The 25512-nt window shown below is 50.3% G+C and overlaps 1 pseudogene; it reads left to right on the top strand.

Annotated features, from left to right (window-relative positions):
• Nucleotides 1-7208, top strand: part of LOC123096695 (uncharacterized) — a 147428-nt pseudogene extending 140220 nt beyond the window's left edge.
• The last annotated feature ends 18304 nt before the right edge of the window (nt 7209-25512 follow it).

A 25512-nucleotide genomic window follows, 5' to 3' on the forward strand; every position in this document is an offset into this window, starting at 1 on the left:
CCTGCCTGCGGCCCACGGCGTGGCTGTGCTAGCAGGCCTGTACGGCCCATCTTCATCAACAAGGCATCCAAGACCCTCGCGAGGGGCCAAGCCTCGCGAGGCGGACGACACAAGACCTCCTCAGGAGCGGCCTCACCAGGTTAGCTCGCGAGGAGCGGAGAGATCAAGGCGGGGCAAACCTCATGAGGTTCTCATGACGTGAGCCATGACGATCAAGATCAGGCGGGCACTAGGCGGGCGCCAGCGCGCGCAGTGTCCTTGTTTCCCATTTGGTGCTAAGGGAGCGAGCGCAGGCGCAGAGTACCGATGCGTCAAGCAAAGGTTTCCATATCGGTGCAACGAGACCAAGACCAGCAGGATGGCAAGACGGAGGTCACCATGGAGCCCAAGGCGGCGTCACCAGAGCCTTTGCAGGCGAAGACCACTTTTGTCAGGATAAGCTGTACTAGATGTTCCCCTTCAAATCTGGCCGTTGTGGGATCCCTTCCCGCTCAATATTTGGGAAGAGGACCAGGGCCTCTATAAATAGGACTAGCCACCACAGTAGCGGGGGATCGATTCGACCTTCCATCCTCACATCCACAAGCTCGCAGAGCACAAGAACACCTCAACCTGAGGAGGCTGTTCTTCCCCTTGTACTGTTCATGATCAGCCCAAGAGGCAATCCACCACCACCACACTGGAGTAGGGTATTACACCACAACGGTTGCCCGAACCAGTATAAATCTTGTGTCTTTTGTGTTGTGAGTTCGTCGAGTTCGCCCGCGAGATCTTAGCAAACCTAGGGCGTGGATCGGTAGGGAGGAAAGAACTTCGCGCGCAGCCCAGAGTTCGAACCTTAAGGGTTTTGCTGGAACCCGTGATCCGGCAGGAATTAATGGGGAAGCCGGACGACCTGGAATACCCGCACCCTCGGATGGCAGTTCTAAATTGCAGCGCGTAACTCCATCGTGTCGCACATAACTGCATCGTGGCGCCGCACGCCGCACAACCACATGCATATGGGGCCCCCCAAGGTGATCGTGCGCATGCCCCAACCACTGGCAGAGCGCACGCAGGGACGCGAGCAGAGCGCTCCGTGGTCGCCTCAACGGCGAGCAACCATATATATGCATATAGCAGTTGAACACGCAAGGAAAAGCTGTCCACAAGCCGAGCACATGGAGGTACGCGAGCATAGCGCGATGCTGCGCCTAACAGCGGGCAGAGCGCACCGAGGGACGCGAGCAGAGGCCGGCACAGTGATATGTGGCAAAAAAGACGAACTGTGGAAGCGATGTCGGAGACATCAATCACGAATCAGATTAGAGTTGCGTGTGTGATACGTGGCCTACAGTTGATCCACCTGAGCTGTTTGTGATGGAATAAGCCGTGTGTGTTGTGGGCAAATGCTTGCTGGTATACAACTGTCTGCGATTGATGAATTCATGACCGACGGGTTCCCTAGTGTGGTCCGTGTGCGATGTGATATGCTCTGTCTACAGAACATCAACATATATACTTATCCTATATACTTAAGAAGTTCACCCCCACTACTTGATTTATCTCAACATGCAGCATAGACACCTCAGCACCAATCACATCCAGCCACGTCACACCTCATGCTCCTTATGTCTGACTAAATATATTAGTAGAAAAATAATCTTTAGGATTTATTGAAGCATACATGCCAATACAGTTCAGCGAAACGAACGGCTGCTTCATTTGCCATAAAAACACATACGCCATAATGGTTCCGTTTCCAATGTAACAGCCGAACAAGCGCCCTCCCTTAGAAAAGACCCTCTGCCTCTCTGCCACGTGCCCACATAAAAACGTCAGTTTTTTCCCTTCCAACAAATAGCTCAGCCGTGGGGAAAACGAAGCCAGATCCAGCAACGGGCAGGCGATCTCGGCGTGAAGTCCAGTTCTCTCGCACTGCCATCGGTCTACTTCACCTGCAACTCCTCTCTTCGCAGGCCAGGCCACGGTTCCATTGCCGGCCGCCCAGATCGCCGCCGAGGGCACAGCCGAATCGGCCTGTTCGGGTCATTATTATGCTCCTAACCTACCCTGCACGCCCGACGGTCTACCTCGCCACCGTCTCTTTGGCGGCTGGGACGCGAGCCGGGTTGTTGTTATGTTGCCGGCAACCTAGAATCACAGATCGTTGGTTAAGGCAGAACCGACGAGGCCTTTGCCCTGCTCGAAGGCCGCCGTCGGCTGCGACAACCATGGAAGAGTTGGCCTCAATCAGCAAAGAAGACTATCACTCCAGGTTAGTGAGCATTGTAGCACTTACTTTCACGTGAGATGAGGAATACCATGGTTGACATACTTCTGTGTGGTACGATCATATTATATTCTGCCTTTGCGATCACTTCCTACTTTCCAGTCCTCACTGTGCATTCCGCGTCATCTGTGTCTCCGAGCACCAGGCTTCCAACACTCCGCTATCAACTCTGCATGATCCAGCATGGACTTCACGGAGTTGCTGTTTGACTCGGACATCAGGGAACATATACCTTTTTATATTATACAGTGAGATTTCGATTTTGTCCATGTGTCACACACAAGTGTTTGATTACTAATATATGCCGTTTGCTTTTCTCATGCCTTTTCACCAACAGTATTGATGTCTATTTGCAAGATGTCTGCCAAGGAGTTGCCAAAATTGTCAAGCTAGCCATATTCTATGTATTAGTGACGCCTCTTTTTATTGCATTTGGCTAGGTTTTGTTTCGGTGCCAGACTGAATTTTGTTCACCCCAATTAAGCCTTTCAGTTTACTAACTTTGTTGCACGTTATGTTGCATTATACTCACTAAGGTGCAATTCTTTTCCTCTGAATTTGGAACTATAATGTTGTCAGCAGCATTAGTATAAAGGTTTGCAATCTGCTCCATCCAACAAATTACTGTAAATTTTCTCCTCCATATAGGTCTATATGACAACTGGAATTTTAAGCATTGACTGGTATGTATTTGTAGTCCATGATAGATATAGAAGCATCAAAATGCAATATATGCCCATCTTCATCATGCTAAAGTTGTACCTACTATTTTTCTTTGCCTATTAACAGATTCATGAAATAGTCCACTGAGGTGGCCAAAAACATTACTTTCATACAATACATATGTGTCTTCTTTTTCTTTGTTAATAGTTTGATGTATTATTGTTAATGTACAAACTGATCTTGATTTTTCAAGCCGGCACATTTTTTCTTGCCAGTTGAATCTTGCCCATTTGGATCATGTCTAATGTGGCAAAGGTGGCACATTTAATATTTTTTGCGAGACTCCATTACCGAGGTGAGACATTCCCCACTTATTTGTCCAAGATGTTGTCTACGATTTTAGTGTTCAATAAAGCTGCTTGACAATTTAGGATACGACGTGCTTCACACCCAAAACAAGCTTCAGTTAGTTTTACCATAAAAAATGTTGTGCCATTTTGTAATGGGTTTGTGACTACCCAAAATATATAAAATCTTTAAGTTTGTGAATACCCATTACAGTTCACATTTCTCTTTTGTAATGGGTAGTCAATGCAGTTCAAAATTAGTTCTGGTGGTTAATTTTATTTATTCAATGTTTCTAATTGGGCAAATCCAAATTAGTTTTTATACACGGGATTCATTTTGCCTCCGCGGCAATCCATCAGGTATGTAGCAAATGGTCTAATTGTTACTCAATATTATATATAATTTTTATCTATATTTTTAAAAATATTCATCTACTAATTCCCGCAGCAACGCGCGGGGTATCATATAGTAAGAACAACATTGCGTAACCAAATTAAGCATACAATTACATAGTGACTACACACATAACATTTGCACACACCAAAGTAAGCAATTACATGCATACTAAACTAGGAGAAACGAGCATCTAATCAGCTACATCTTGTTGTGACGACGTTTGCCATTGCTCTGCTTCCCACTGGATCCTTGGTCGTGAATGGTTAATAAAATCTACGTCTATTGCATATTAAGGTCAAAATAGTACTACGAATATACGAGTCTCATACGATGCCATTTCAACGATTGTACCACAAAAGCCCGAAATATTACATGGTTCAAATTGTAGAGTTACATGGCTCAAATTGGAAGATTATAAGGTTCAAACTGATATTAGAAATGAAATTCATCTCATTTAGCTGCAAACGCCCGTGCTGATCAGCTGAACATGAATATAAAAGAGGTTCAAACCAAAAATACGAATAGTAAGGCCAGTTTTGAAACCTCATCATTTCTGCAAAGGGTTCAGCTGCTGACAAGTCATGTATGGGGTTGACACAATGACTTCCAATTACTCTGTCATATGCAGTTCCAATACAAAGTCTAGCTTTTTTGGAGCCTCTTCCATTCTGCGGTAGCTGCCGGCTCTGATCAACAAACCATTCACATTTTCTATATAAATGCATGTTCAACGTCATTACCTTCAGCACCCTTGCTCTGACAACAAAGAACCTGGCAAATATGATCTCCGGTAAGGTCCCTCGGTAGGAGTTCAAAGTAATTTTTGAGAGATGCAGATCTAGGCATTCGATGCGATTGTCGTTATATTGTATCACATTATCCACCACCGGGCCTATTATTATCTGCAAAACAAGAGAACGTGTTAGTGCCTACATGCAGTTTTGAACACTACTATAGGCCTATTTGGTTTGCAGGATTTGTGAAATGCACCAACGTGCCATCTTCGATCTGACATGATTAACATGGTCATTTGATTACAATCTAGAGAAATGTAGCCTTCTTCACGAGAGGTTGGAGTGGATGAAAAATTCCCTAAGAAAACTAGTATAGATGAATCCAAAGGAGAAATGCTTATGGATTGTAACCAAATGAATCAAGCAACCAATAATATGGGATGGGGGTGTATGTCCTGAAATCCTCCAAAATTCCTTCAGAAATCGTAGTACATTGTCATTGTAAACTTGGGAAAAGGTGCCAAAAATTGAACTCCCTTATGATTAACATTTAACAGGGAAGGAACATCACCTAGATATACAGCTTCTTCAGGCATGGAAAGCATCTCAGGAAACAGACAACTTCGTGCAGGTTGGGGTCGATAGATTCTAGTGCCAAGACCTTCACTGTGCGCAGAATCTGGGTCAAGCTTTTCTAGATGACAGACGAAATACATCTTAAATTAGAAATAATGTTGATATCAAGGAGAGGTAGAAGGCGACTATTGTACCTGAACGGGTGTGGACCCAATTGTCGGATTACGGGTTCCGGCAAACCCTTGAGGTTCGAACACTAGGGTGTGCACGAAGATCTCTCTCTCCCTCGCTCGCTCTCGCAACGATCTCAAGGCCTAGCCCGACAAACCCAAAGAACAACAGACACGAGGGTTTATGCTGGTTCGGACCACCGTTGTGGTGTAATACCCTACTCCAGTGTGGTGTGGTGGATTGCCTTGCAGGCTGAGGATGAACGAGTACAAGGGATGAACAGCCTCCTGAGGAGAGGTGTTCTTGAGCTCGGTGAGCTGGTGTGTGTGAGGATGGTCTGAATGATCCCTCCCCTTGCTAGGGTGGTGGCTAGTCCTATTTATAGAGGCTCTGTCCTCTTCCCAAATGTTTAGGCGGGAAGGGATCCCACAACGGCCAAGTTTAAAGAGGGACAACTAGAACAAGCTACCCTGACAAAAGGTGGTCTTCGCCTGCTAAAGGCTCTGGTGGTGACGCCGCTGTGGGCTCCGCGGTGACCTCCGTCCTGCCGTCCTGCTGTCTTGGTCTCGTTGCACCGATATGGAAACCTTTGCCTGATGCCTCGGGACTCCTCGCCTGCGCTTGCCCCTTTAGCACCAAAGAGGCAACTGGTACTCTGCGCCCGCTGGCGCCTGCTTGGCCTTGGTCGTCATGGCTCACGTCACACGCACCTCGCGAGGTGCCCCTTGCATAGATATCTCCGCTCCTCGGGAACCAGCCTAGTGAGGCTGCCCCTTAGGAGGTCTTGTGTTGTCCGCCTCGCGATGCTAGGCCCCTCGTGAGGGTCTCGAGTGGTCGCTGCTGAAGATGGGCCGTACCAGGCCGTTGGTGGAGCCACGCCCTGGGCCGCAGGCAGGCAAGTCTGGGTACCCCCGTTCCCAGGACGCAGACAGTAGCCCCCGGGTCCAAGGCGTGCTCGGACTTGGCTTCGAGGCGAAGCCAAAGGGCAAGTGCGGAGCGCCGCGGACCCCAATAGCCTGCGGCCTCGATTGATGCGTGGCGACTAACGGGACATGGGCGCCTCCACTTCCCCACGCCGCCTTGATTTCCGCTTGGCTAGGCAACCACTATCATCTACATAGCCCCGCCTCCATTACAGGCAGCACGCTTCGTAGCTCCCTCATCTTCCGAAAGACAGCGGATTCCTTCCCCCGGTCTGATCTGACACCAATTCTCCCCGCCGCCATGGCACCAAGATGGAAGAAGAAGGGGAAGAAGGAGTCCCGTAACTCGGCCCCCATGTTGCCGGTCTTCGAGCCCGCCATCGAGCGGTCGGTGGTGCTCAATCGGGAAGCGATGGACAAGGTGCGCCCAGCGCTCGCCGTTGATTCCAATGAGTGGGGGGCGACGGTGGCCTGGCCTGCTTCCTGCGCAACGATTGACAGGACGGCCACCGAGGTCCCCATCCATGTTCACGCCCTCTAGGCCGGTCTGATCCCTCCCTTCTCCGACTTCCTCAATGCGGTTCTCTCGCATTATTAGATCAATGCATTGCACCTCGATCCCCAATCCATCATCCTCCTTGCTGTCTTCGCCTTCATCTGCGAAGCCATGGTGGGCATTGCTCCTTCCGTGGCCTTGCTTCGCCACTTCTTCTCGCTGCACCTGACAGATGCTCTCTAGCGCTCGGGGTGTGTATCCCTTCAGGCTATTGCGGCGACGGCCGGCTTGGGGATCGATTTCGAGCTCTCACCGATCGTCGGAGGTTTTGGAAGGGGTGGGTGCTTGTGGATGTTGGTGTGCGCAACCCCCTGCTGCTACTCCCACAGGTTCCGGATGTCCTAAGCTCCGGCTGGGGGCACGCGAAGCTCATCGACCGGCGGCTCGCCCATGTCTGGCACCGGCTGGCCAGGCTGCAGGGCCTCAGGGTGACGACGCCTATGGTGGTGAAGGAGTACATCTGGTGTCGCATCGCTCCGCTTCAGCACCACTCCCAGCCGATGTGGACCTTCTCCGGCTACGGGGACTGCATGAGGCTTCAGGTGCCAGCTCTTGCTCCTGAGGCATGACGCACGGTGCTCGAGATCCTAACGGGTGACCCAATGCCTACCAGCCCGCCGAAGGAAGGCTGCCTTCTTTACTGCTGCTCGAACAAGGTGGAGTTTGTGAAGAAAATGCCCCCCCTTCGACGAATGGGGACTGCGCCCAACTGGCCTTGAAGGGCCTCACGAGAGCCCTATCTTCGTGGCTCCCTTGCCCGCTGCCAGCGCGGTGATCTCCCCGGAGGTGGACGCAGGGGGCGATCGCCGTCGACTGCCGGCAACGCGGCTGCCGAGGAACCAGCGCCGCCTGGGGCTCCTGAAGTGTCATCCCTCGGGGCACGAGAGAGCCGTCCTGAGCAAGCGACCGAGGGGACGACGCAGACCGATACTCCTGAGGCTGAAGCCCCCGAGGCCCCGGAGAGTCGCCACGAGGCAGGGACCGAGGTCCGCACGCGGTCCAGCACCCCTGAGGTTGCCTCCTCAGGAGCCATACTAGCCGCGCCCAGCATTGGTGAGCGCTCCCAGGGCTTCGACCGGCTTTGACCGAACTTTGAAGCGCTCCGCAAGAGGAAGGGGTCTCCAAGCTGCAGTAGTGACGCCTTCCGGCCATTGAAGCAGAGGAAGTGAATCGCTATTGACGAATGAGTACATTATCTTTGTAATTTCTTGAGCGCCGCTTCTCCTCCTGACCAGAGTTCTTCAGGATCCCTTCCGCCAGGGCGATGAAGTCTCCCGAGAAGAAACCCTCGCCAGCTTCGGGCTCTCTGCTGACCCTGAGCGCTTTATGTCGACCTGCCGTGCGCGGCGCGAGGCCTACCGGGAAGGCGGACGCGCCAGCCTGGCGTCTTGACCCCGCTCTCTTGTCGTCCCTCCTTCGCGGTCCGGCCTGGGGTGCAGAGAGTGTACTGAGGGCCCCACCAATGGTCCTTGCCCATAGCTGGGCGACCTCGGCCCTGGCCTCACCTTTGAGCAACAAGGCCCCGCCCCACCGGGCCTCTGCCGAGGTCCAGAGGGTGGCCGGAAAGGCGCCGGCCTCCAGCCCCCTGCCGGGAGCGGGCGAGCCACTTCGAACTTCTCTAACACATCTTAGCGCGGAGGATGGACCTGGCCGCGCGTTCGAGCTTGCACGTGAGCGCTGAGCCAGCTCGGGGAAGAGCTTGTGGATGTTGACGCCCGCCTCAAAATCGAAGGCCTTCGACTGGCGGACAAATGGCATCAGCTGAAGGTGGCCATCGACTTCGGGCATCTCCAGCGCAAGTGCACCAACGTGAAGGCCAAGGCATCCCTTGCCACCTCGCGCGAGGCCAGCGCCCGAGCCTTGGAGGAGGCCAGGGAGGCCAACCACCGCCGCGCGGCCACAGAGAAATGCGAAGGGGAGCTCCGGGCTCTGAACGCCTTCTTGGAGCAGCAGGTTGAGGCGCGCAGGGCTGCCTTGGTGTCGACGAAGGGGGTGCCTTCCGAAGAGGAGGAGATCCTGAAGTGCGAGGAGGCGCTGATGCTGGAGGCCATAGAGCGCAACCTCGAGCTTGAACGGCTGGAGACGAGGGAGCGCCAGGTTGCCCAGGCGGAGGACGCCGCCAGCGCGCGCGAAGCCAGGATCCAGGAGTAGATCGATCGTAGGGTAGCGGAGGCTCGAGCAGATCTTGCCAGCAGATACGACCTGAAGCTGAAGCTCGTGGAAGCCGAAGCTGAGGGCAGAACCACAGCCCTCAGGTCAAGGTTGGATGCAGCGGAGCAGCGCGAGAAGGCCGCTGCAGCGGCCCTGATCTCCGTCCAGGCCGAGTTGGCCTCCGCCCACGCCGAACTGCTCCCGCTCCAGCGGCAGGTTACTAATGCCGAGTCCCTCACACAACAGAGCAGGGAGGAAGCGCTTCGCCGGCAGACGTTGCTGCGCGAGCACGCTCCCATGCTCCGGGCTCTCAGTGTGAGGGCCAACCAGGCGCTGGGTGCCATCTGCGACGAACACGCCCCCCACCCCCACGCAGAAGACTATGCCAGCCATCTCCGCTTCTTCACCGACGTCCTGACGCGCCTCGAGGACCGGGCCGAGAGGGCTCGCGAGCTTGTGGACGAAAAGGGCCGAGGCCTCCTTGGGCGCGCATTTTCTCGTCTCTTCATTCATCTTCAGAACATCAATCCCCACTTCAAATTCGACGCCGCAATCGCCCCAGTGCCCGGAGCCATCCGGGACAACCTGGCGTGTTGGGTGGACGATAATGTGGATGCTCTGGTCAGGGCTTTCGCTTCCGAGGATGACGTGGTGGTGGTCGTGGTGGATGAAGGCGGCGCGGTTGATGACGGTGAAGACGATGCCAGCGATAGCGCCAGCAGCGTGTCCGGGAGTGACTCGGAAGATGCTGCGAGCGACATGTCCGATTGAGCCCACACTCCTTTGTTTTGAACCTGCGTGCAAAAGCTTGGGCACGGCCCCTCAAGGTGTAAGAGCATTTTGGGGAGGGGGAGCCCCTCATGTAATCAGACTACTGTTTTGTTCCTTAAGCCAGACTTGAAACATGCCCTTGCGAGCCCACAAGCTCTTCCGTGGGCTTGCTGCTGTAACTTACCTCAGTCTAGGCAGGCCTCGGACTGGTCTTGTAGTTGCCGATGTGCATTTCTCCCAACGGGAGTCCTTCGCGGGCTCGCGAGGTTTCGGGCTTCTGAGGAGCCTGCTAGTCCGCCCGAGAGGGCCTCGCGAGAAACAAGCTTTAGATCATGGCAAGATGTGCGCGTAGTGCGCACATACCACGCCAGGCCCCCGCTCACGAGGTGCTCGCAAGGGAAGGGGTAGCAGGCGGGGGCCTCAAAGCAAGACACGGAATCTAGAAAACTCAGAAAATCAACATGAACGAAAAAGGACGCCCCCCATGCTGGCCAACGAAAATACGACTTCAAGTTCGAATCCAAAAAGCGGCAAATCGAGCTACACAAAAGGAGTTGAAAGCAAATGGCCGCGTCCGGCACCTAGCTAGTCTTGTTGTCTTCTCACCAGCGCGGAGCTAAGTGCTTTCACTGGCTGTGAGCATAGTATTTGGGGACAGTGTCGACGGCCAGCGTGGAGCATGGTGCTTCCACTAGGACGTGGGCGGGAGCCCCTGAGGCCCGAGGGCGGCTCTCCGGAGACTCCGGGGCGTGTACAGCCCCACTCATTATTACATGAGAGTGTCACGGGCGGAGACCTTCACAGGCGTGAGCCTTGCTTCATATCGCCAGACAAGGGCCCCGCCCTGTGCCGTCCTCGACCATCCTTGGGGCGTCCAGAAACCAGGACGGTGCCAAGGGGCAAAGGGGATGCTGGCGGCGCCCTCGGCGACCACGGGCCCTCTGCCCGGGGGAGGGCTCGCCGGCGCCTCCCTGGCAGAGGGCCTACCTCCGGGCGACGCCTTGCTCCGTGTGACACGGGGAAAGGCCTTGCTCCAGAACCCTCCCGTGCAGCCCCCAGTGTGCTACCCATGGTTGGAGCGGGGCTGCCGCGCTGGGGTCGCCGTCCGCCGCTGTGGCCTGGTCCACCTGCGAACCATGGTTAGCGTAAGCCTGCTCCTGAGAGATTAGTGGTACCCTGCGGTTGTTGTCGTTGGCGGGGTCGGCGAGGCTCCTGGGTGGTTCATGGAAGGCCTCAACTTCCAGCATTTCTTCTTCCCAACCCGGCTCGAGGAACGAGCAAGGGTCATCCTCCGGCGTGTACTCTCGATCCACCATGCGGGGCACATAGGCTTCCGGAGCCGCCGCTCCGGAACCCCCGCAAAGACGCCCCACGCCCCACGCCGCCGGGCCCAGCGTGCCCCTTGGTGGTTGTAGGGTGGCGCCCCATTGGGGCCGCGAGGAGCAACGCCCGTACCTGCGCCCCCTGGGGGAAGCACAGGCGCAGTCGGATGCCCGGCACCGTCGGCTGTGCTGACGCCGATGAACCCTCCTGGTGCGCTTGGGAGCACGCAGGTGCGACGAGGCCCGCCGTGTGATCTGGACACAACTTGAGAGGTAGATAAGGAGTAGAAAGGCGGCGTACCCCTGGATGCGGCATCCAGCAGCTCGGCGGCGCGCTCCAGCAACGCATCATGGCCGCTCTCCGCTCTCCGCCAGCCAGCACCACAGCAGCTCCCGCGCCACTATAAGCGCGGCTCGCATGTTCGCTTGTTCCCGTCGGGTGTGTGGCACCGTCGCCGCTGCGTAGCTTGAGGATCTTGCGGCAGCCCGCGCACGCCACGGTGTGAGGGTGGAAGGCGTCGATCCGCGCCGCCCGTGTCCTTCGGCGTTCGGTGGTGCACGGGCCGCCTGGAGTGCGGAGTTGAGGTCTCCGTGGGCAGAAGGCGCCACCCCAACGGGCCAAGCAGCCCAATGGTTGGCATTGGTCCTTGGGTCGCCAGACAATGGAACCACGGGGTGTTGGTGGGTCGACTGACGGGAGAAAGGCTTCGGTGCACCCCTACCTTGCGTGCCAAATGTCGGATCACGGGTTCCGGCAAACCCTTGAGGTTAGAACACTGGGGTGAGCACGAAGAGCTCTCTCTCTCCCTCGCTCGCTCTCGCAACGATCTCAAGGCCTAGCCCGACGAACCCAAAGAACAAGAGACATGAGGGTTTATACTAGTTCGGGCCACCATTGTGGTGTAATACCCTACTCCAGTGTGGTGTGGTGGATTACCTTGCAGGCTGAGGATGAACAAGTACAAGGGATGAACAGCCTCCTGAGGAGAGGTGTTCTTGAGCTCGGTGAGCTGGTGTGTGTGAGGATGGTTTGAATGATCCGTCCCCTTGCTAGGGTGGTGGCTTATCCTATTTATAGAGGCCCGGGTCCCCTTCCCAAATGTTTAGGTGGGAAGGGATCCCACAACGACCAAGTTTGAAGGGGGACAACTAGTACAAGCTATCCTGACAAAAGGTGGTCTTCGCCTACCAAAGGCTCTCGTGGTGACATCGCCGTGGGCTCCACGGTGACTTCCATCCTGCTGGTCTTGGTTTCGTTGCACTGACGTGGAAACCTTTGCCTGACGCCTCGGGACTCCTCGCTTGCGCCTGCCCCTTTAGCACCAAAGAGGCAACTGGTACTCTATGCCCGCTGGCGCCCGCCTGGCCTTGGTCATCATGGCTCATGTCACGCACACCTCGTGAGGTGCCCCTTGCATAGATATCTCCGCTCCTTGGGAGCCAGCCTAGTGAGGCTGCCCCTTAGGAGGTCTTGTGTCGTCCGCCTCGCGAGGCTTGGCCCCTCACGAGGGTCTCGAGTGGTAGCTGCTAAAGATGGGCCGTCCCAGGCCATTGGTGGAGCCACGCCCTGGGCCGCAGGCAGGCAAGTCTGGGTACCCCTGTTCCCAGGACGCCGACACCAATAACACGTTCGGAGTATTTGACAGACGAGTAGCCCACCACTGCCAAATTCGGTGCAGAAATGACATTGATTCTTGTTGGACCTTGTTGATCGACTAAAAGTAATCTCTCAAGTGAAGGTGCGTCCTCAATGACCATATTGTGGTCCACCTTTTGTGATCTCTCATTGCAGCACCAGCAACACACATAAATAGTCCGGAGAGTCATGTAGGCGATGTGGAAGCTACTCGACCAATTCATCGCCAAAAGACGAAGGAACTCGAGTGCAGTACAGTGATGGAGCAGGTGCTCCATGTCATCCTTTGGGATGCAGATGGCGACGAGCTCGAGGTGCTTCAGTCATGGTAGAAAAAGAGCGGGCGCGTCATTAAGGGGGTGGCAATTCATGAACGTGGCGAGGCACAGAGTGGGCGCGAGGCAGAGCGAGGACGTTGGCATCAAGCGCATATGCCCATCATTAAAACTGAGCTCCTTGAGCTGAACTAGGGCGGGGGATCAGAAGCACTCGTGAAGCTTGGCTCGGTCCTTGCCATTAGAATGGAACTTGCCCGTGATAAGGCCTTTGATTGGGCCATGGTGGCTGCTGAGGATCTGGGAGAACGCATCCAAACTTTTGCGATAGCCATGGCAGAGCTCGTGGGCGTTGAGGAGGTCGATGGTGGTGGAGAGCCATAGGGGGCACCACCGCTGGGAAAGGGTGGTTGTCCTCGCCCCATATTTGATTGGGAGGAGGGATATGATGACTGTCAACATATCATCGGGGAGGCTGTTGATGAAGTCTAGACCCGCTGGAGTCGCTTGCGGTTATTTCCCGACCCGCCTCCGCTTGTTGGCAGCCTCGTTCTCCACCTCGTCGGTGGCAACGGAAACCTCTGTCCCCATATTCACGATGTGCTCTGGTGCTTCAGTAGCCTGGGCGTCGCCACTCCCTCCGATGGGGTGATTCGGCAGCATCCTCATACACTGACGGCTTTGAGGACTGAGAGTGGCATCGAGGATGCGGTTGGAGAGAGCGGATTGTGTGTGTGGCGAGGATGGGGGGTGCGGCCGATCGGGCGTGCCATTAATACGGACCAATGGGAGCGAGGTGGGCGGCGGTCAAACACTGTCTCGCTTCCCGGTGAGCCTGCACGGCGGACTTGTGACATTCCTATACCATCATTTGACACAACTACTCGCATGCCTCCTGGTGACACTGCAAAACGAAAACGCCTCCCGTCAATTCACACGGCTGCACGCACGCCTCCCGGTCTGCATGCGTGGCGGACTGCTCGCATGTCTGTCTCGTCAACTCACGCCTGCTTGCACGCCACACGGGGCACGTGGCACGTATATTTTTTTATTTTTTATGATTCATTCTGCCACTTTACTGCTTAACTGAAGCATGGCACGATCTAATGCACACGGTCCGAATAAATATTCCGTATGAGATATTGGTTGCCAGTTATTAACAATCTCCCATTTGTAAGATTATATCAAAACTTGTCTCAAATTTGATGAAAAAAATTCAATATCACAGTCTACTGGTGTCCATATATGACACCACGATAAGTTTCATGAATTTCAACTAAGTTTTGGATTTACTAAATTTTAAAAATCAGTATTCTCAATGTTTTGAAATTTCTTTCACGGGGAAACATGCACCGAGGGACACACATATGATTTTGCAATCCATTTTGGTGCACATGTAGCTCAAATTTGATTTTTGCACATTAAATCCCTAGGAAATCAATCAATGTACAAAACGGGTCGAATGATCTCTGTTTCTTTTCAAACATTAACACGACACTCCTTTGGTCACATGTTCACTTCAGAAAAAGTTTGACATGCCTCAGAGTGGAGGCGGTGGTGTGGGATGTGTGTGTGTGTGTGTGGGTGGGTGGGTGGGTGTGTGTGTGTGTGGGTGGGTGTGTGTGTGTCTGTCATAACCTCGCTCCATGTGGGGACTTTCCGGTTCCCGAGGCAGGTGCCACATCAAAATTGTGCATTGGTATTCAAACATCACACAATACCATGCAGGCACTGGTTGCCCTATAGGAAATCACTCGCGTGCGGCGCTTCCATCTGTGGGCACGCGAGAGGTTGTCCTCCATCACTTTGACCCAATGAGAGAGAGAAGCACATTTGACGAACAAGGAGGATTAATTCTTTTAGAGCTGTGTTAGGGTAGGAGTATATATATAGTACGTGTCGAAGGGGAGATGGGACCAACATATACTAGGTGTCACACATGAACCTCAGTCTGTATGGGGAGTTTGCAGTTGAGGCAAATGCCACATCAAAGGTTGTGCATTAGGTATTCAAAATATCACAACCACACACCTCTCCATATATATGTTTTGGCACACATGCAAGAGATGGTGGTTGTCCTGTGGCAATAACTCACATGATTATCGGCGATGCTTCCATCTATCGTCCCGCTTGGTCCATCACTTTCACCGACAACGAGAGAGGTTAATTATTTTGACTTATGAGGGGATTAATTTTTTTCTTGTCTCGCGATATAGGTGAGATTACATATATAATAGCGCATGTGTACACATGAATCTATCCCGCTAGATCGAGGGGGGGGGGAGGGCGAGCACACGACACGTCATGAACCTCTTGCTCTGTGTGGGGACCTGTGCGATTATGAATTCTTGCACCCACATCAATGTTGTGCATTAGGTATTAATTCAACACATATGCTTGCATCATGCACCTCCATAAATATGTTTGGGGCACATGCATGCAATGGTTATCTTTGCACTCTCTCACTCGCTTGGTTATATATGGGCGGCAAGCCTATATATATTTGTGGGCCCGCGTAGACGTCCATCATTTCGACCAACAGTGAGAAAGGTTACCAGGGTTGATTCTTCTTCTTTGGTTCGTGTTATCGTATAGTAGTAGGTCGATCATTTTAGGCCTAATTAAGTTTAAGCGCATACATGCTATGCATCGTGAATCCTCCATCAGTGTGGGGATTTTATAGTTCCAAAGCATGGTGCCACATCAAATTTGCGCATTGCATATTAAAAAACCACACACACCACTTCCATACATAATTGGGCCACATGCATAGAGTGGGTTTTATCTTCAGACAGTACTCCCTCGTGAGTTTATCACCGACAAGCTAGCCCATTTTGCGGGGCCGTGTGGACGTCCGTCACTTTGACCAACAACGAGCGAGAGAGGTTGTACGATCAAGTTGGATTCTGTTTGGTCCGTGTTACAGTAAGTCTTGGTGAGATGCCCTCCCCCTAACACATGTGTGTGTGTGGGGAGGGGGGTACTTCGCACTACCCGCCTTCGTGGAGTCGGGGAAGTCCGGTTATTTTGTGAGGCACAAGTGCCACATCAAAGTTGTGAATGGTATAGTTAAATATCACACCACACCCTTTTCATACATATAGTATAGGGCCACCCGCAGGTGGTTCGTATGTGGCCTCACCCATCCCCCACCACAAGCACGCATTTGTGGGTCGGGACACGGTCCACCTTTGTCCGGAAGCGAAACGGGAAGTTTAACCATATATATGATGGACTCCTATAGGTTTTGTGTTACGATAGGGTGAGATTTCAAACCTAACTATCTGGGGTATGAATTCGTAGCTTGGATTCCCTTACCGCCGACACGAAGTGCGGTTCGTAGGGGTGGCTGACTAGTAATACTGTGCGCCTTGTGCGACAGGTGCCACATCAAAGTTGTGCACTGGGTATTCGAACATCAAACCACCCTTTTCATACATATATTTGGTCCACATGCAAGTGTCTTCGTGTTTTGACCCTTTCCCGCTTTATTCTTTTTGCCAAATTTATAAACAACACACGAGTTGGATGCAGAAACCGTCTGCGATTGGGTACGAAACAGACACGGTTCGGTTAGACTACCCGTGTGCCACGCCCGTGCCCCTGTAGTCACTCACATCAGCATAGTAGATTGGGCTCCACGAGGCTTGCCTCCCCCTCTCGAAAATATCTACTGCTTCGTAATCTTGAAAATATCTACCCTTGTAGAGGATTTTTCTGTTTGATAGCACACAATTCGTATGTGTGGACCGTGTGTGATGTATGTTACTCCCGCCCTGCTTCAATCAGTTGATACAAATTTTCAGTAGCCCCGGATTTTTTTAACTGGAGCCCCGGCATTTTACTCTTGCCTGCATCCCTCACAATCTAAAAAATATCTGCTCAGTTGGAGTGGTTTTCTGTTTGATAGCACACGACTATTATGTTTTAACCGTATGTGATGTTCGTTACTCCCACCCCGCTCTGCTTTGATCCCTTGATCCAAATTTTTGGTAGCCCCACCATTTTACTCCCGCCTAGTAAAATTTCAGTACCCGCGACGTTTCCTCAAACACCACCTTGCCCCCCCTCCACACACACACCCCAAATCCTTCGCTCACCCCAAATTCCTCACTCACACACATACACACCACCCCTTCCTCGTTCCAAACCTCTGCCGGTACCGCCGCGCCGCCTCCATCGTCAACCTCTGCCGGTCTGCCCGTGTAGTTTACCCACCAATATACATACCCTCGCCACCCTGAGATTCTTAGATGACGCATGCGAAACGCCCCTTTCTCAGAGATCCCCATCCCCACCCCCTCCCCCACTCCAGAGCGTCGCAGCCTAAGCCTGGCTACGCTTCCCGGGGAGCTCGAGGAGCGAATGGACCAAAAGAGCTTTACCGCGGCCTGTTCGCCCGATGTCGGCGAGGTGGCCGCCGAGGAAGCTGACGATGATGATTGGACCTGGATTGAGCCTTTCAATCAGCGGGCTAGAGTATTCTGGCATGTCGCGGACGCCGGCTACGACATCGAGGTCGTCGACACCGACGGCTTGACGTCGGTTATGTCACAGGTTAAGTTGCCCACCCCCAGCCCTTCGGGTTCGATAGCCGTCGATCTCATCGATGGCCTTGCCGCTGATCTCCTGCAGCTCGTTATGAACAATTTGCCATCCTTCATCGCCATGGAGCCCCTTTTGTCATTTCTGAAGGACATGTTCTGCGACGCTGGCTTGGGATCCTCAGCTGGCAAGTCAGACCTCATCGATGGTGACCACGAGGAGGAGCCAATCTGTGACAAGTGAGGAAACCCATGATTTGTTTTCTCGAACCCCTTTTGTAGTGAGAACCTTTCCAATATTTATTGCTATATTTGGTTGTTTGCATTACGCCTTGTTTATTTCCATGGTTTATGGTTGTTTGCTTGTTTGTAGTTAGCCTATGTACAGTTTCAATTGCCATCTTTGGTTGTTTGTAGTATGCCTTGTTTATTTCAGCTATTAACATTGTGATGTTCTATATGTGCTAGTATGAACTGTGCAGTTCAATTTCATCAATACCAATTTTAACAATAGCTCTATGAATGACTATATTTGGTTGCTGTTAAGCATGTTGAACTCCCTCTGAATCTTTTTATTCGCATATAAGATTTGTCTAAAGTCAAGCCTCGTAAAGTTAGACCAACTTTATAGAATAAAATACCAACATTCACAATATGAAATCAATGTCAGTACATGTGTCATGACTTAAATTTTCATATTGTATAACTTTAGCATGGTAGATGTTGATATTTTTTCATATAAATAAGGTCAAACTTTATGAAGTTTGACTTCAGACAATTCTTATATGCAGAGTAAAAAGGACTGGAGGGAGTATTTACCACGCCTTTCCATTTGATTTAATAATGGCACTGTTTGGATATTGTAACTTATCTAGAGGTTAGAGTTAGTTTCTAGCTCATGACAGTTAAAAGAGAGAGAGATTGGTGGAATAGTTGATTGTATTTCTTGATCCTCATGGGTGTATATATATAAGAGCACATGGTCATCTTGGAGTACAAGTCAAGGTAGAATAAATCCCTACGCTATCCTACGTTTCCTAAATAACAATGATACTCAATAATGACTAACCCTGAACTAACTCTAGCCAAAGAAGTGTTTGGATGACAGTGTTAGATTGACAATAAATGCACTAGGAGAACTAGCCCCAATCAGCACCTCTTGGGTGGGATAGTTGTTTTGGGTGGGTTAGACACAACTAGCTCAAACTAGCCCTCATGTTTGGATACTTTAGGGCTATTTGAGCCCAAACTAGCTCAAACTAACTCTAACCCATGGATCCAAATAGGGCCAATAACTAGTGTACTTAGACCTGCACAATACAAGTTAGAATGACTATGTTTACTTGTTTTTAAATATTAGGCCTGTTGCAATTAATAACACACATTTCCATTTCTTGTTTTTAAATATTAGGATTTTAACAATTTGGTCTTGCACATGTAGGTAATGCTGTCAGAGGTTTTGACCCACTATTTGATCATTTTTGCATATGTGGAAATGAGTTGTCCATGAATATCAGTCAAGTCAAGAAACTCAGAAAGATTGTTACGATAAAGAAATTAGCGACAAAAAAACAAGATCTTTGTCTGCACACTGATGTTCACTACAGGATGGTACTAACTGTTATACCTTGTCTTTTTAATTCCTTCGTGCCATTTTAAATCTAGAGAAGATATTTATGCATATCCTTGTTTTCAGGCCTTTCCAAAGCAGTTCACTGATTATTACCTCTGAAACCACCTGTATGGTCAGGAGGCGAGGAAGGTATTCATACAACACCCACAGTTCAATATTGAAGTGTTCCTGAAGAGGACGAAGGATGGACAGGCACTGGCCTAAAGTTGCAAAGACCTTCAACATCAATGAAGGCTCAATATCCGCCTTCCGCTTCAGCAGTTTTCCAGATGAGATCCATCTGTCTATGTGCCGTCTATGATGCTAATTTTGAAAGGTTATATATGTTGCATGTGAAACTTGGTGCTGGTGCAGTTGTGTAATGGGATAGCTGAGTGCTGAAGCTATATGATGTTGTACTATGATGTATTTCAATTATGAAATCCTCCTTCCTTAATATGAAAATGAAATATTGTGTGCTTAATATGAAATTTCAATTAGATTAATAAATGGATTATTAATAATAGGGAAATTAGCCTGCTAATTGGGTTTTTCTATTGCAAACGGTTATTGAGAAAACACCGTGGGTGATGACCTCAGGAAATGCACACAATTTCTAGGAATAAATCGTGTTGGATCAATTAACAATCACACACAAAATCCTCTTAAAAACTGTTTGCGTTAGGCCACCTTACGCAAACGTTTACCACATAAAAAGTGTGTGTGATGGAGAGCCTTTGCCACACAGTTTCTTCTATGCACCGTGTGATGCATTCAATAACACAAACGATAAAATTGTTAATATCGGGTGCAATGGCAACGCTATCACAAACGTTTAATGGGGAAAATTGTGTGTGCTGTACCTGCGAACGGAAACGTTTTCCTTGGAGTGACTGTGTGGGATGTATATACGAACGAAAACGTACTTCTTTGATTAACTGTGTGGGATGTACATACTAATAGAAATGTATTCCTTGGATTGACTGTGTGGAATGTACATATGAACGGAAACGTTTAGTCGGGACTGACTGTATGGGATGTACTTACGACCGGAAACGATTTGGCCTGCATAATTGTATTTTTTAGCACAACTGTACGTATAACTGTATTTGATAGCTCGCCCATCGCACATGACCTCATTTTGCCGAGCATGTGTGCGAGGAGGGCCTATCGCCGACGGTTTCTGGGTCTTGTGGGAAGGCCCCCTATCACAGTCACTCACTTGGCGACGGTTCGAAACACCATCGCGGAAAGGGGTTAAAAACCGTTTGTATAGCACCTCGCTGTACTAGTGCGAGGTCTGTTTTCTGGGACTTGGAGTAGTGGCCCAAACTCGACATGCCTCATTGCCTTGATCAAATGCATATCACGAAGAATGTTCTTGAGAGCTTGCTTGCAACAGTGATGAACATGCCGGATAAGACCAAGGATGGGCCGAAGGCAAGAAGAGACCTGGAAGATTTAAACATGAGGGCAGATCTCCACATGTGTCATGGATTTGTCACCACAGATGTCCTAGAGAAAGGACTTAGTCGTGGAGCCATCACTACGGGTTAGCTTAAAGGGGTTAAAGCGGACAAGGGACACAAGAGAGTTTTATACTAGTTCGGCCCCTTACGATGAAGGTAAAAGCCTATGTCTAGTTGTGATGGAATTGATGGGGTTTCGATGACCAGGGAGCGAATACGCTTTGCCTGAGTCTCGAGTTGTTGTCTGTTCTCCTTGAACCGCCGCCGGGTCGTCCCCTTCAGTTTACAGAATCCCGAGGCCGGCTCATAATCGTGTCCGGCTCGGTCTCTGCTACTTCTATCTTACAACACAAGTTTACATATCAACGCCGGTTTATGTCTACAGGCCTTAAACCGGCTTTGGGCCCTGGGCTTTCATAAAGCGTCACCGTCTGTCTTCATGGACTTCAGATACAGATGAACTACTTATGGGGTTAACCCGGCCTCTCCTGGCCCGTTTACACCCAGTGGCAATATCCCCAACATTAGGCCCCAGATTGATTTGAACTGGTTCATGTCAATCCTCAATACTTAAGAAAACTTCTTCTTCAACATCTTCACATAATCTTGTAAACCGCCATGACATCATCTTCTAGGACCATGATAAACCGCCGTGACGTCACCTGCTTATTTTAAAACCGTGTATAATCCACCTTCATTAATGAGCCTCCGACAATAGAGGCGACAGCTCCGCCTCATATCAGAAAATTTGGCTCCTCGATTTTCGTGCCTGACGTTTATCTTTCTGCCCTTATAAATAGGACCAGGGGGTCTTTCCATTTTCCCCCTCGTGCCTCTTCGCGTCGTCATCTTCCTTGCGCCTACCGGCCCTCAAGCTCTGCCGCCGCCGTCGTCCTTCGCCTCTGCTTCGACAAAGGCTGTTGCATCAACCTGATCGTATCAGAGAAAAACCGCGGCGCCTCTCCGCCATCCCATCAGCATCAGTAAGCCCCCCTTTCTTTTACCATAGATCTGGAATTAGGGTTTCGGCGTTCATCAGTGTTTCTCGCCGCCCTTCTTTATCCTTATTTATATCCATGGATTAGATCCAAAAACCACATAGATCTCGCGCGGTAGTAGTTTTAGCACCTGTTTGATATCCAACTCATCTCAACTTGGTGAACTTTTAGCACGCTGGAAATTAGGTCAGAATATATTTTGTTTTTCCAATGCGCGGTAGATCTGAAATTACCATAGCAAGATGTGAAACTTGTTTCTTCCTCCACTTACACACTTTGAATACCAGATTGGGCGGTTTAACTTCACAAAAAAAAATGATGACCCGGTAGATACCATTAGTCCCCTGTTGAACCGTCAATGCATTACACCGTTTCCATTGTCAGACTCCGGTTTACGAATAACCAAATCCGGTTTATCAATATGCTTGTATCCTTATACCGATGTATAGTTGTCCACTGTAAATCTTAAACCGGTAATAATCATGTTTCAGATCCTTCATTGCCATGGCCAAGCAAGTCTATGAATGCAATTGGGCTCCTTCTCGAGTAACCGAAGAACAGTTAAACAATCTTGTTAAAACGGGCGCTTTAGCCAAGAAAGATGTCATCCACTGGAGGATCCCTGGCCTTGAAAATCCTCCTACACTCAAGGATGGAGAGGTAGTCGTGTTTGCTGATCATCTCGGACGAGGTTTTAGCCCTCCCGGTTCAAAAAAATTCCGAGATGTACTAGCCAATTTTCAGCTGCGCCCTCAAGACAACGGTCCCAATTCTGTGACCAACATCTGCCACTTCCAAGTCTTCTGTGAGGTTTATCTGCAAGAGGAACCTACTGTCGAACTGTTTAGGGATTTCTTTCACTTAAACCGTCGCACAGAGTTCTTGGATGGACCCAACACAGGACTGGGCGGAATGGCGGTTCAGAAAAGGAAAGAAGTCACCTTCCCTCATCCCAAACTCCACTGTCACCCCAAAGAGTGGAACCAGACTTGGTTTTATTACATGGATACATCTCCACCTGATGAAAACCCCTGCCGGGTTACCGCCCTGAACGCCTAAGCAACACACATCCTTTTCCTCAGAGGTTGACTGCAAGAGAAAGGGCCAACTATGCTCCTCAATTATCAAAGCTTAGAGCCTTCATGGCAAATGGTTTGACAGGAGTTGATCTTGCTCGTTGTTGGATAAGCTGGAGTATTCTTCCCTTAAGCCGGCGCTCCGGTTTGATGTGTGAGTATACATGGAGTTTGAAGGATGCTCAGCGGCACATTGACATTCAGCTTACAGATGCAGAAGTCACTGAGGCTGTAAAAAAGATACTGAACAAACCGGAGGCTGTTTGTGCCCAAACTGGACTACTCCCTTTCTGCACCTTCAACAAACTACCAGCTGTAAGAATCATATAATATTTTTATCTGAAGTTGCTTCTGTCCAAATATTTTCCGTAAGTGTGATTATTTCTGACAGGGTGATGATCCGTTCTGGAACAAGAAACCATTACAAGACAAACTGGCGAAGCCGCAAGACAAACCGGTCAAGCCAGTTCGTCCAAAGACCAAGGTTGTTAAAAAACCTGCCAAGAGAAGGACCACTGCATCCTCCGATCCACCAGCTGATGACGATGTGGGTAATCCGGAACCAGAGGTAGAACTTGACTCTCTTGGTTCATTTTTCGTACATCTCATTGACAATGATTATTATCAGGACGACGCTGAAGGCAGTCATGCTGAGGATGTAGAGGTAACCATTCTTTCCTCCGATTCAGATCCTCTGCCAACATCAAAAATCCGTCAAGCAAACCGGAAAGTAAAATTTTCTCACCCTCTAGCTTACTTGGACCCAAACTTTCTTTTGAAGACGCAGCAGCACGAGGCTCGCCGTACAACCCGGCACAACGGCCAGGTAGTTACCTCCGCCAGTTTACCGAACAGTCTAGTTGGGAAACGCCGATCAGAGGTCTCTTATCCCATTGATACTTCATGCCCAAAAGCAGGTTGCTTCCGCCAGCCTCTTAACCCGTCTGATTCAAATTATCAGGGTACTTCTCACTCATCCTCTGGCGAGTCATCGGCCACACAGCTTCCACCCCTCAAAACAGTTCCTGGGTGAGCTACGCACGTGTCTTTATTCTTGATGTGTTATATTTACATGTTGTACTGATCCTTATGTCTATCTTTTCTCAGCGCCAAGCCAAGACCCAGCAAGAAGGCTCGGTTAAGCAAACCGGCTGATGATAATGTAGCTGCTGAACCAGAAACAACTCCAGATCCGGAAGAAACCGACACTGACGCCATGCTTAATGATCCGTCGCCTCAAGACCATGGCTTCCTTGCCGAACAAGTGCAAGTTGACGCTACAAGCCATGCGGACCGGCCAGCCAGCCCTGTCCGAACTGATGATAAACCGGTCAGTCCAGTTAAGGATACTGACAAACCGCCAACTCCAGTGAAGGCTGCTGATGACAAAGATGATGACATTATGATTACTGGCACTGGCCACACCACTCCTGGCAATCCTGTCGCTTTGTCAAAACATACTGCCAAGGATGAGCTCTCTCCTATCGGCAAAGGTAAATGGAATGCCGATTTATCAAGCTACGCCAATCTCAATGCTCAAGACATTCACTCTGGCTTCTTGAACCGTCTGTATACCAGCCGTGACTATGAAGCTAGTTTGGTAAACTGGATGAAGGAGCGATATGAGGTAACTACTATTTTTCTCTTTTGTCCAATTGCAGTTTATCAACTCCTAGTAGCCCCCAAGTAACGGTTTATGATATCAATCTAAACCGGGACTTTTGTCATAACTTAACTTTGCATATTTAGCCTCCAGGGACTAGATTACCTTTTAAAGATGAACCGGTTCCTTAAAATTTGCCATACTGCTCTTTCACCGGTATAGCCCCCAAGGGCCGGTTTAACTTTATAAAGATGAACCGGGACTGTAGAAGAATTCCCATACCAACAGTTTTTTGAGCAAACACACATTAGCCCCCAAGTGCCAAGATTAATACTTGTATTGTGCTTGGGACTTGTAGAAATTTCTGATAAGGAGCAAATATGCATTAGCCCCCAAGTATCAAGGGCATAACTTGTTATGTGCTTGGTACTTCAAATATGTACTGTTAACTCATTATGTATCTGTCTCTTTATAGGCTGAACTGAGCAAGAAGGAAAGTCAAACCGCTGATCTGCAAGAAAACATCAAGTCCCAACAGGCCGAAACTTCCAAAGCAAAAGATGAGCTGACGAGCGCCTTAGCCCCTATGGAAAAGCTAAAGGAGAGCTTCGCCAAGGAGCGGGCGGATTGGAACACAGAGAAATCCGCTTTGAGGAAAAGAGCTGAAGACGCAGAAGCAGCTCTCAAACCAGTGGTAGACGAGCTGACTGGTGTAAAGCAGCAAGTACATGCTATGACCGCTGCTGTGTTTGGTAAGCATCCTTGCTTTATACTTTCAACATATCTTCCCAAGTGTGGCTGGTTTACTGACGTTTATAATGATGCAGGAACTCGCATTAGCCATCTAGGCTCTGATGTACAGAAGAAGTTGAAAGCGGCCTATACTCTGATAGAGCAGCTGTATACCGGCGCGCAGTGGATCATCTGTACCACTTCACACAATAAACCTCCTCCAACATTGATCAAGGACACCTTAGAAAGGCTATCCATGCTGCCTGCTCGGGTTGAAGAACTAAAGAAAGCCGCGGCAAGGGCTGGAGCTCTGACCGTTCTAACCCGGGCAAAGGCGTGGGTGCCTGATCTTGATCCGGTGGACGTGGCTAAAGGCTTCCCAAGCTTAAAAGAAGACGGATCAGAATTTGGCCAGGAGGATCTCCGCGCCATAAACCAGGAAGTACGTCCACTGGCTTGTGAATTGGCTGAAGAAGTTGATCTCTCATACTATCAGGCAAGTTATGATGATAAGAATAGACGGATTGCGGCGCCAATTCCAGAAGCACAAAATCTGATCCCTCCAATCCGTAAGCACACTTATGCCCCTGATATTGAACCGTCAACCCTTATAAGCGACGAAGCTGTGTTCCAAGCTTTAACTGGGATCGACTGGAAAACTGTTGACTTCCAACCGCTGGGTAG

Source organism: Triticum aestivum, chromosome 4D (genome assembly GCF_018294505.1).
Source record: "Triticum aestivum cultivar Chinese Spring chromosome 4D, IWGSC CS RefSeq v2.1, whole genome shotgun sequence".
NCBI lineage: Eukaryota > Viridiplantae > Streptophyta > Magnoliopsida > Poales > Poaceae > Triticum > Triticum aestivum.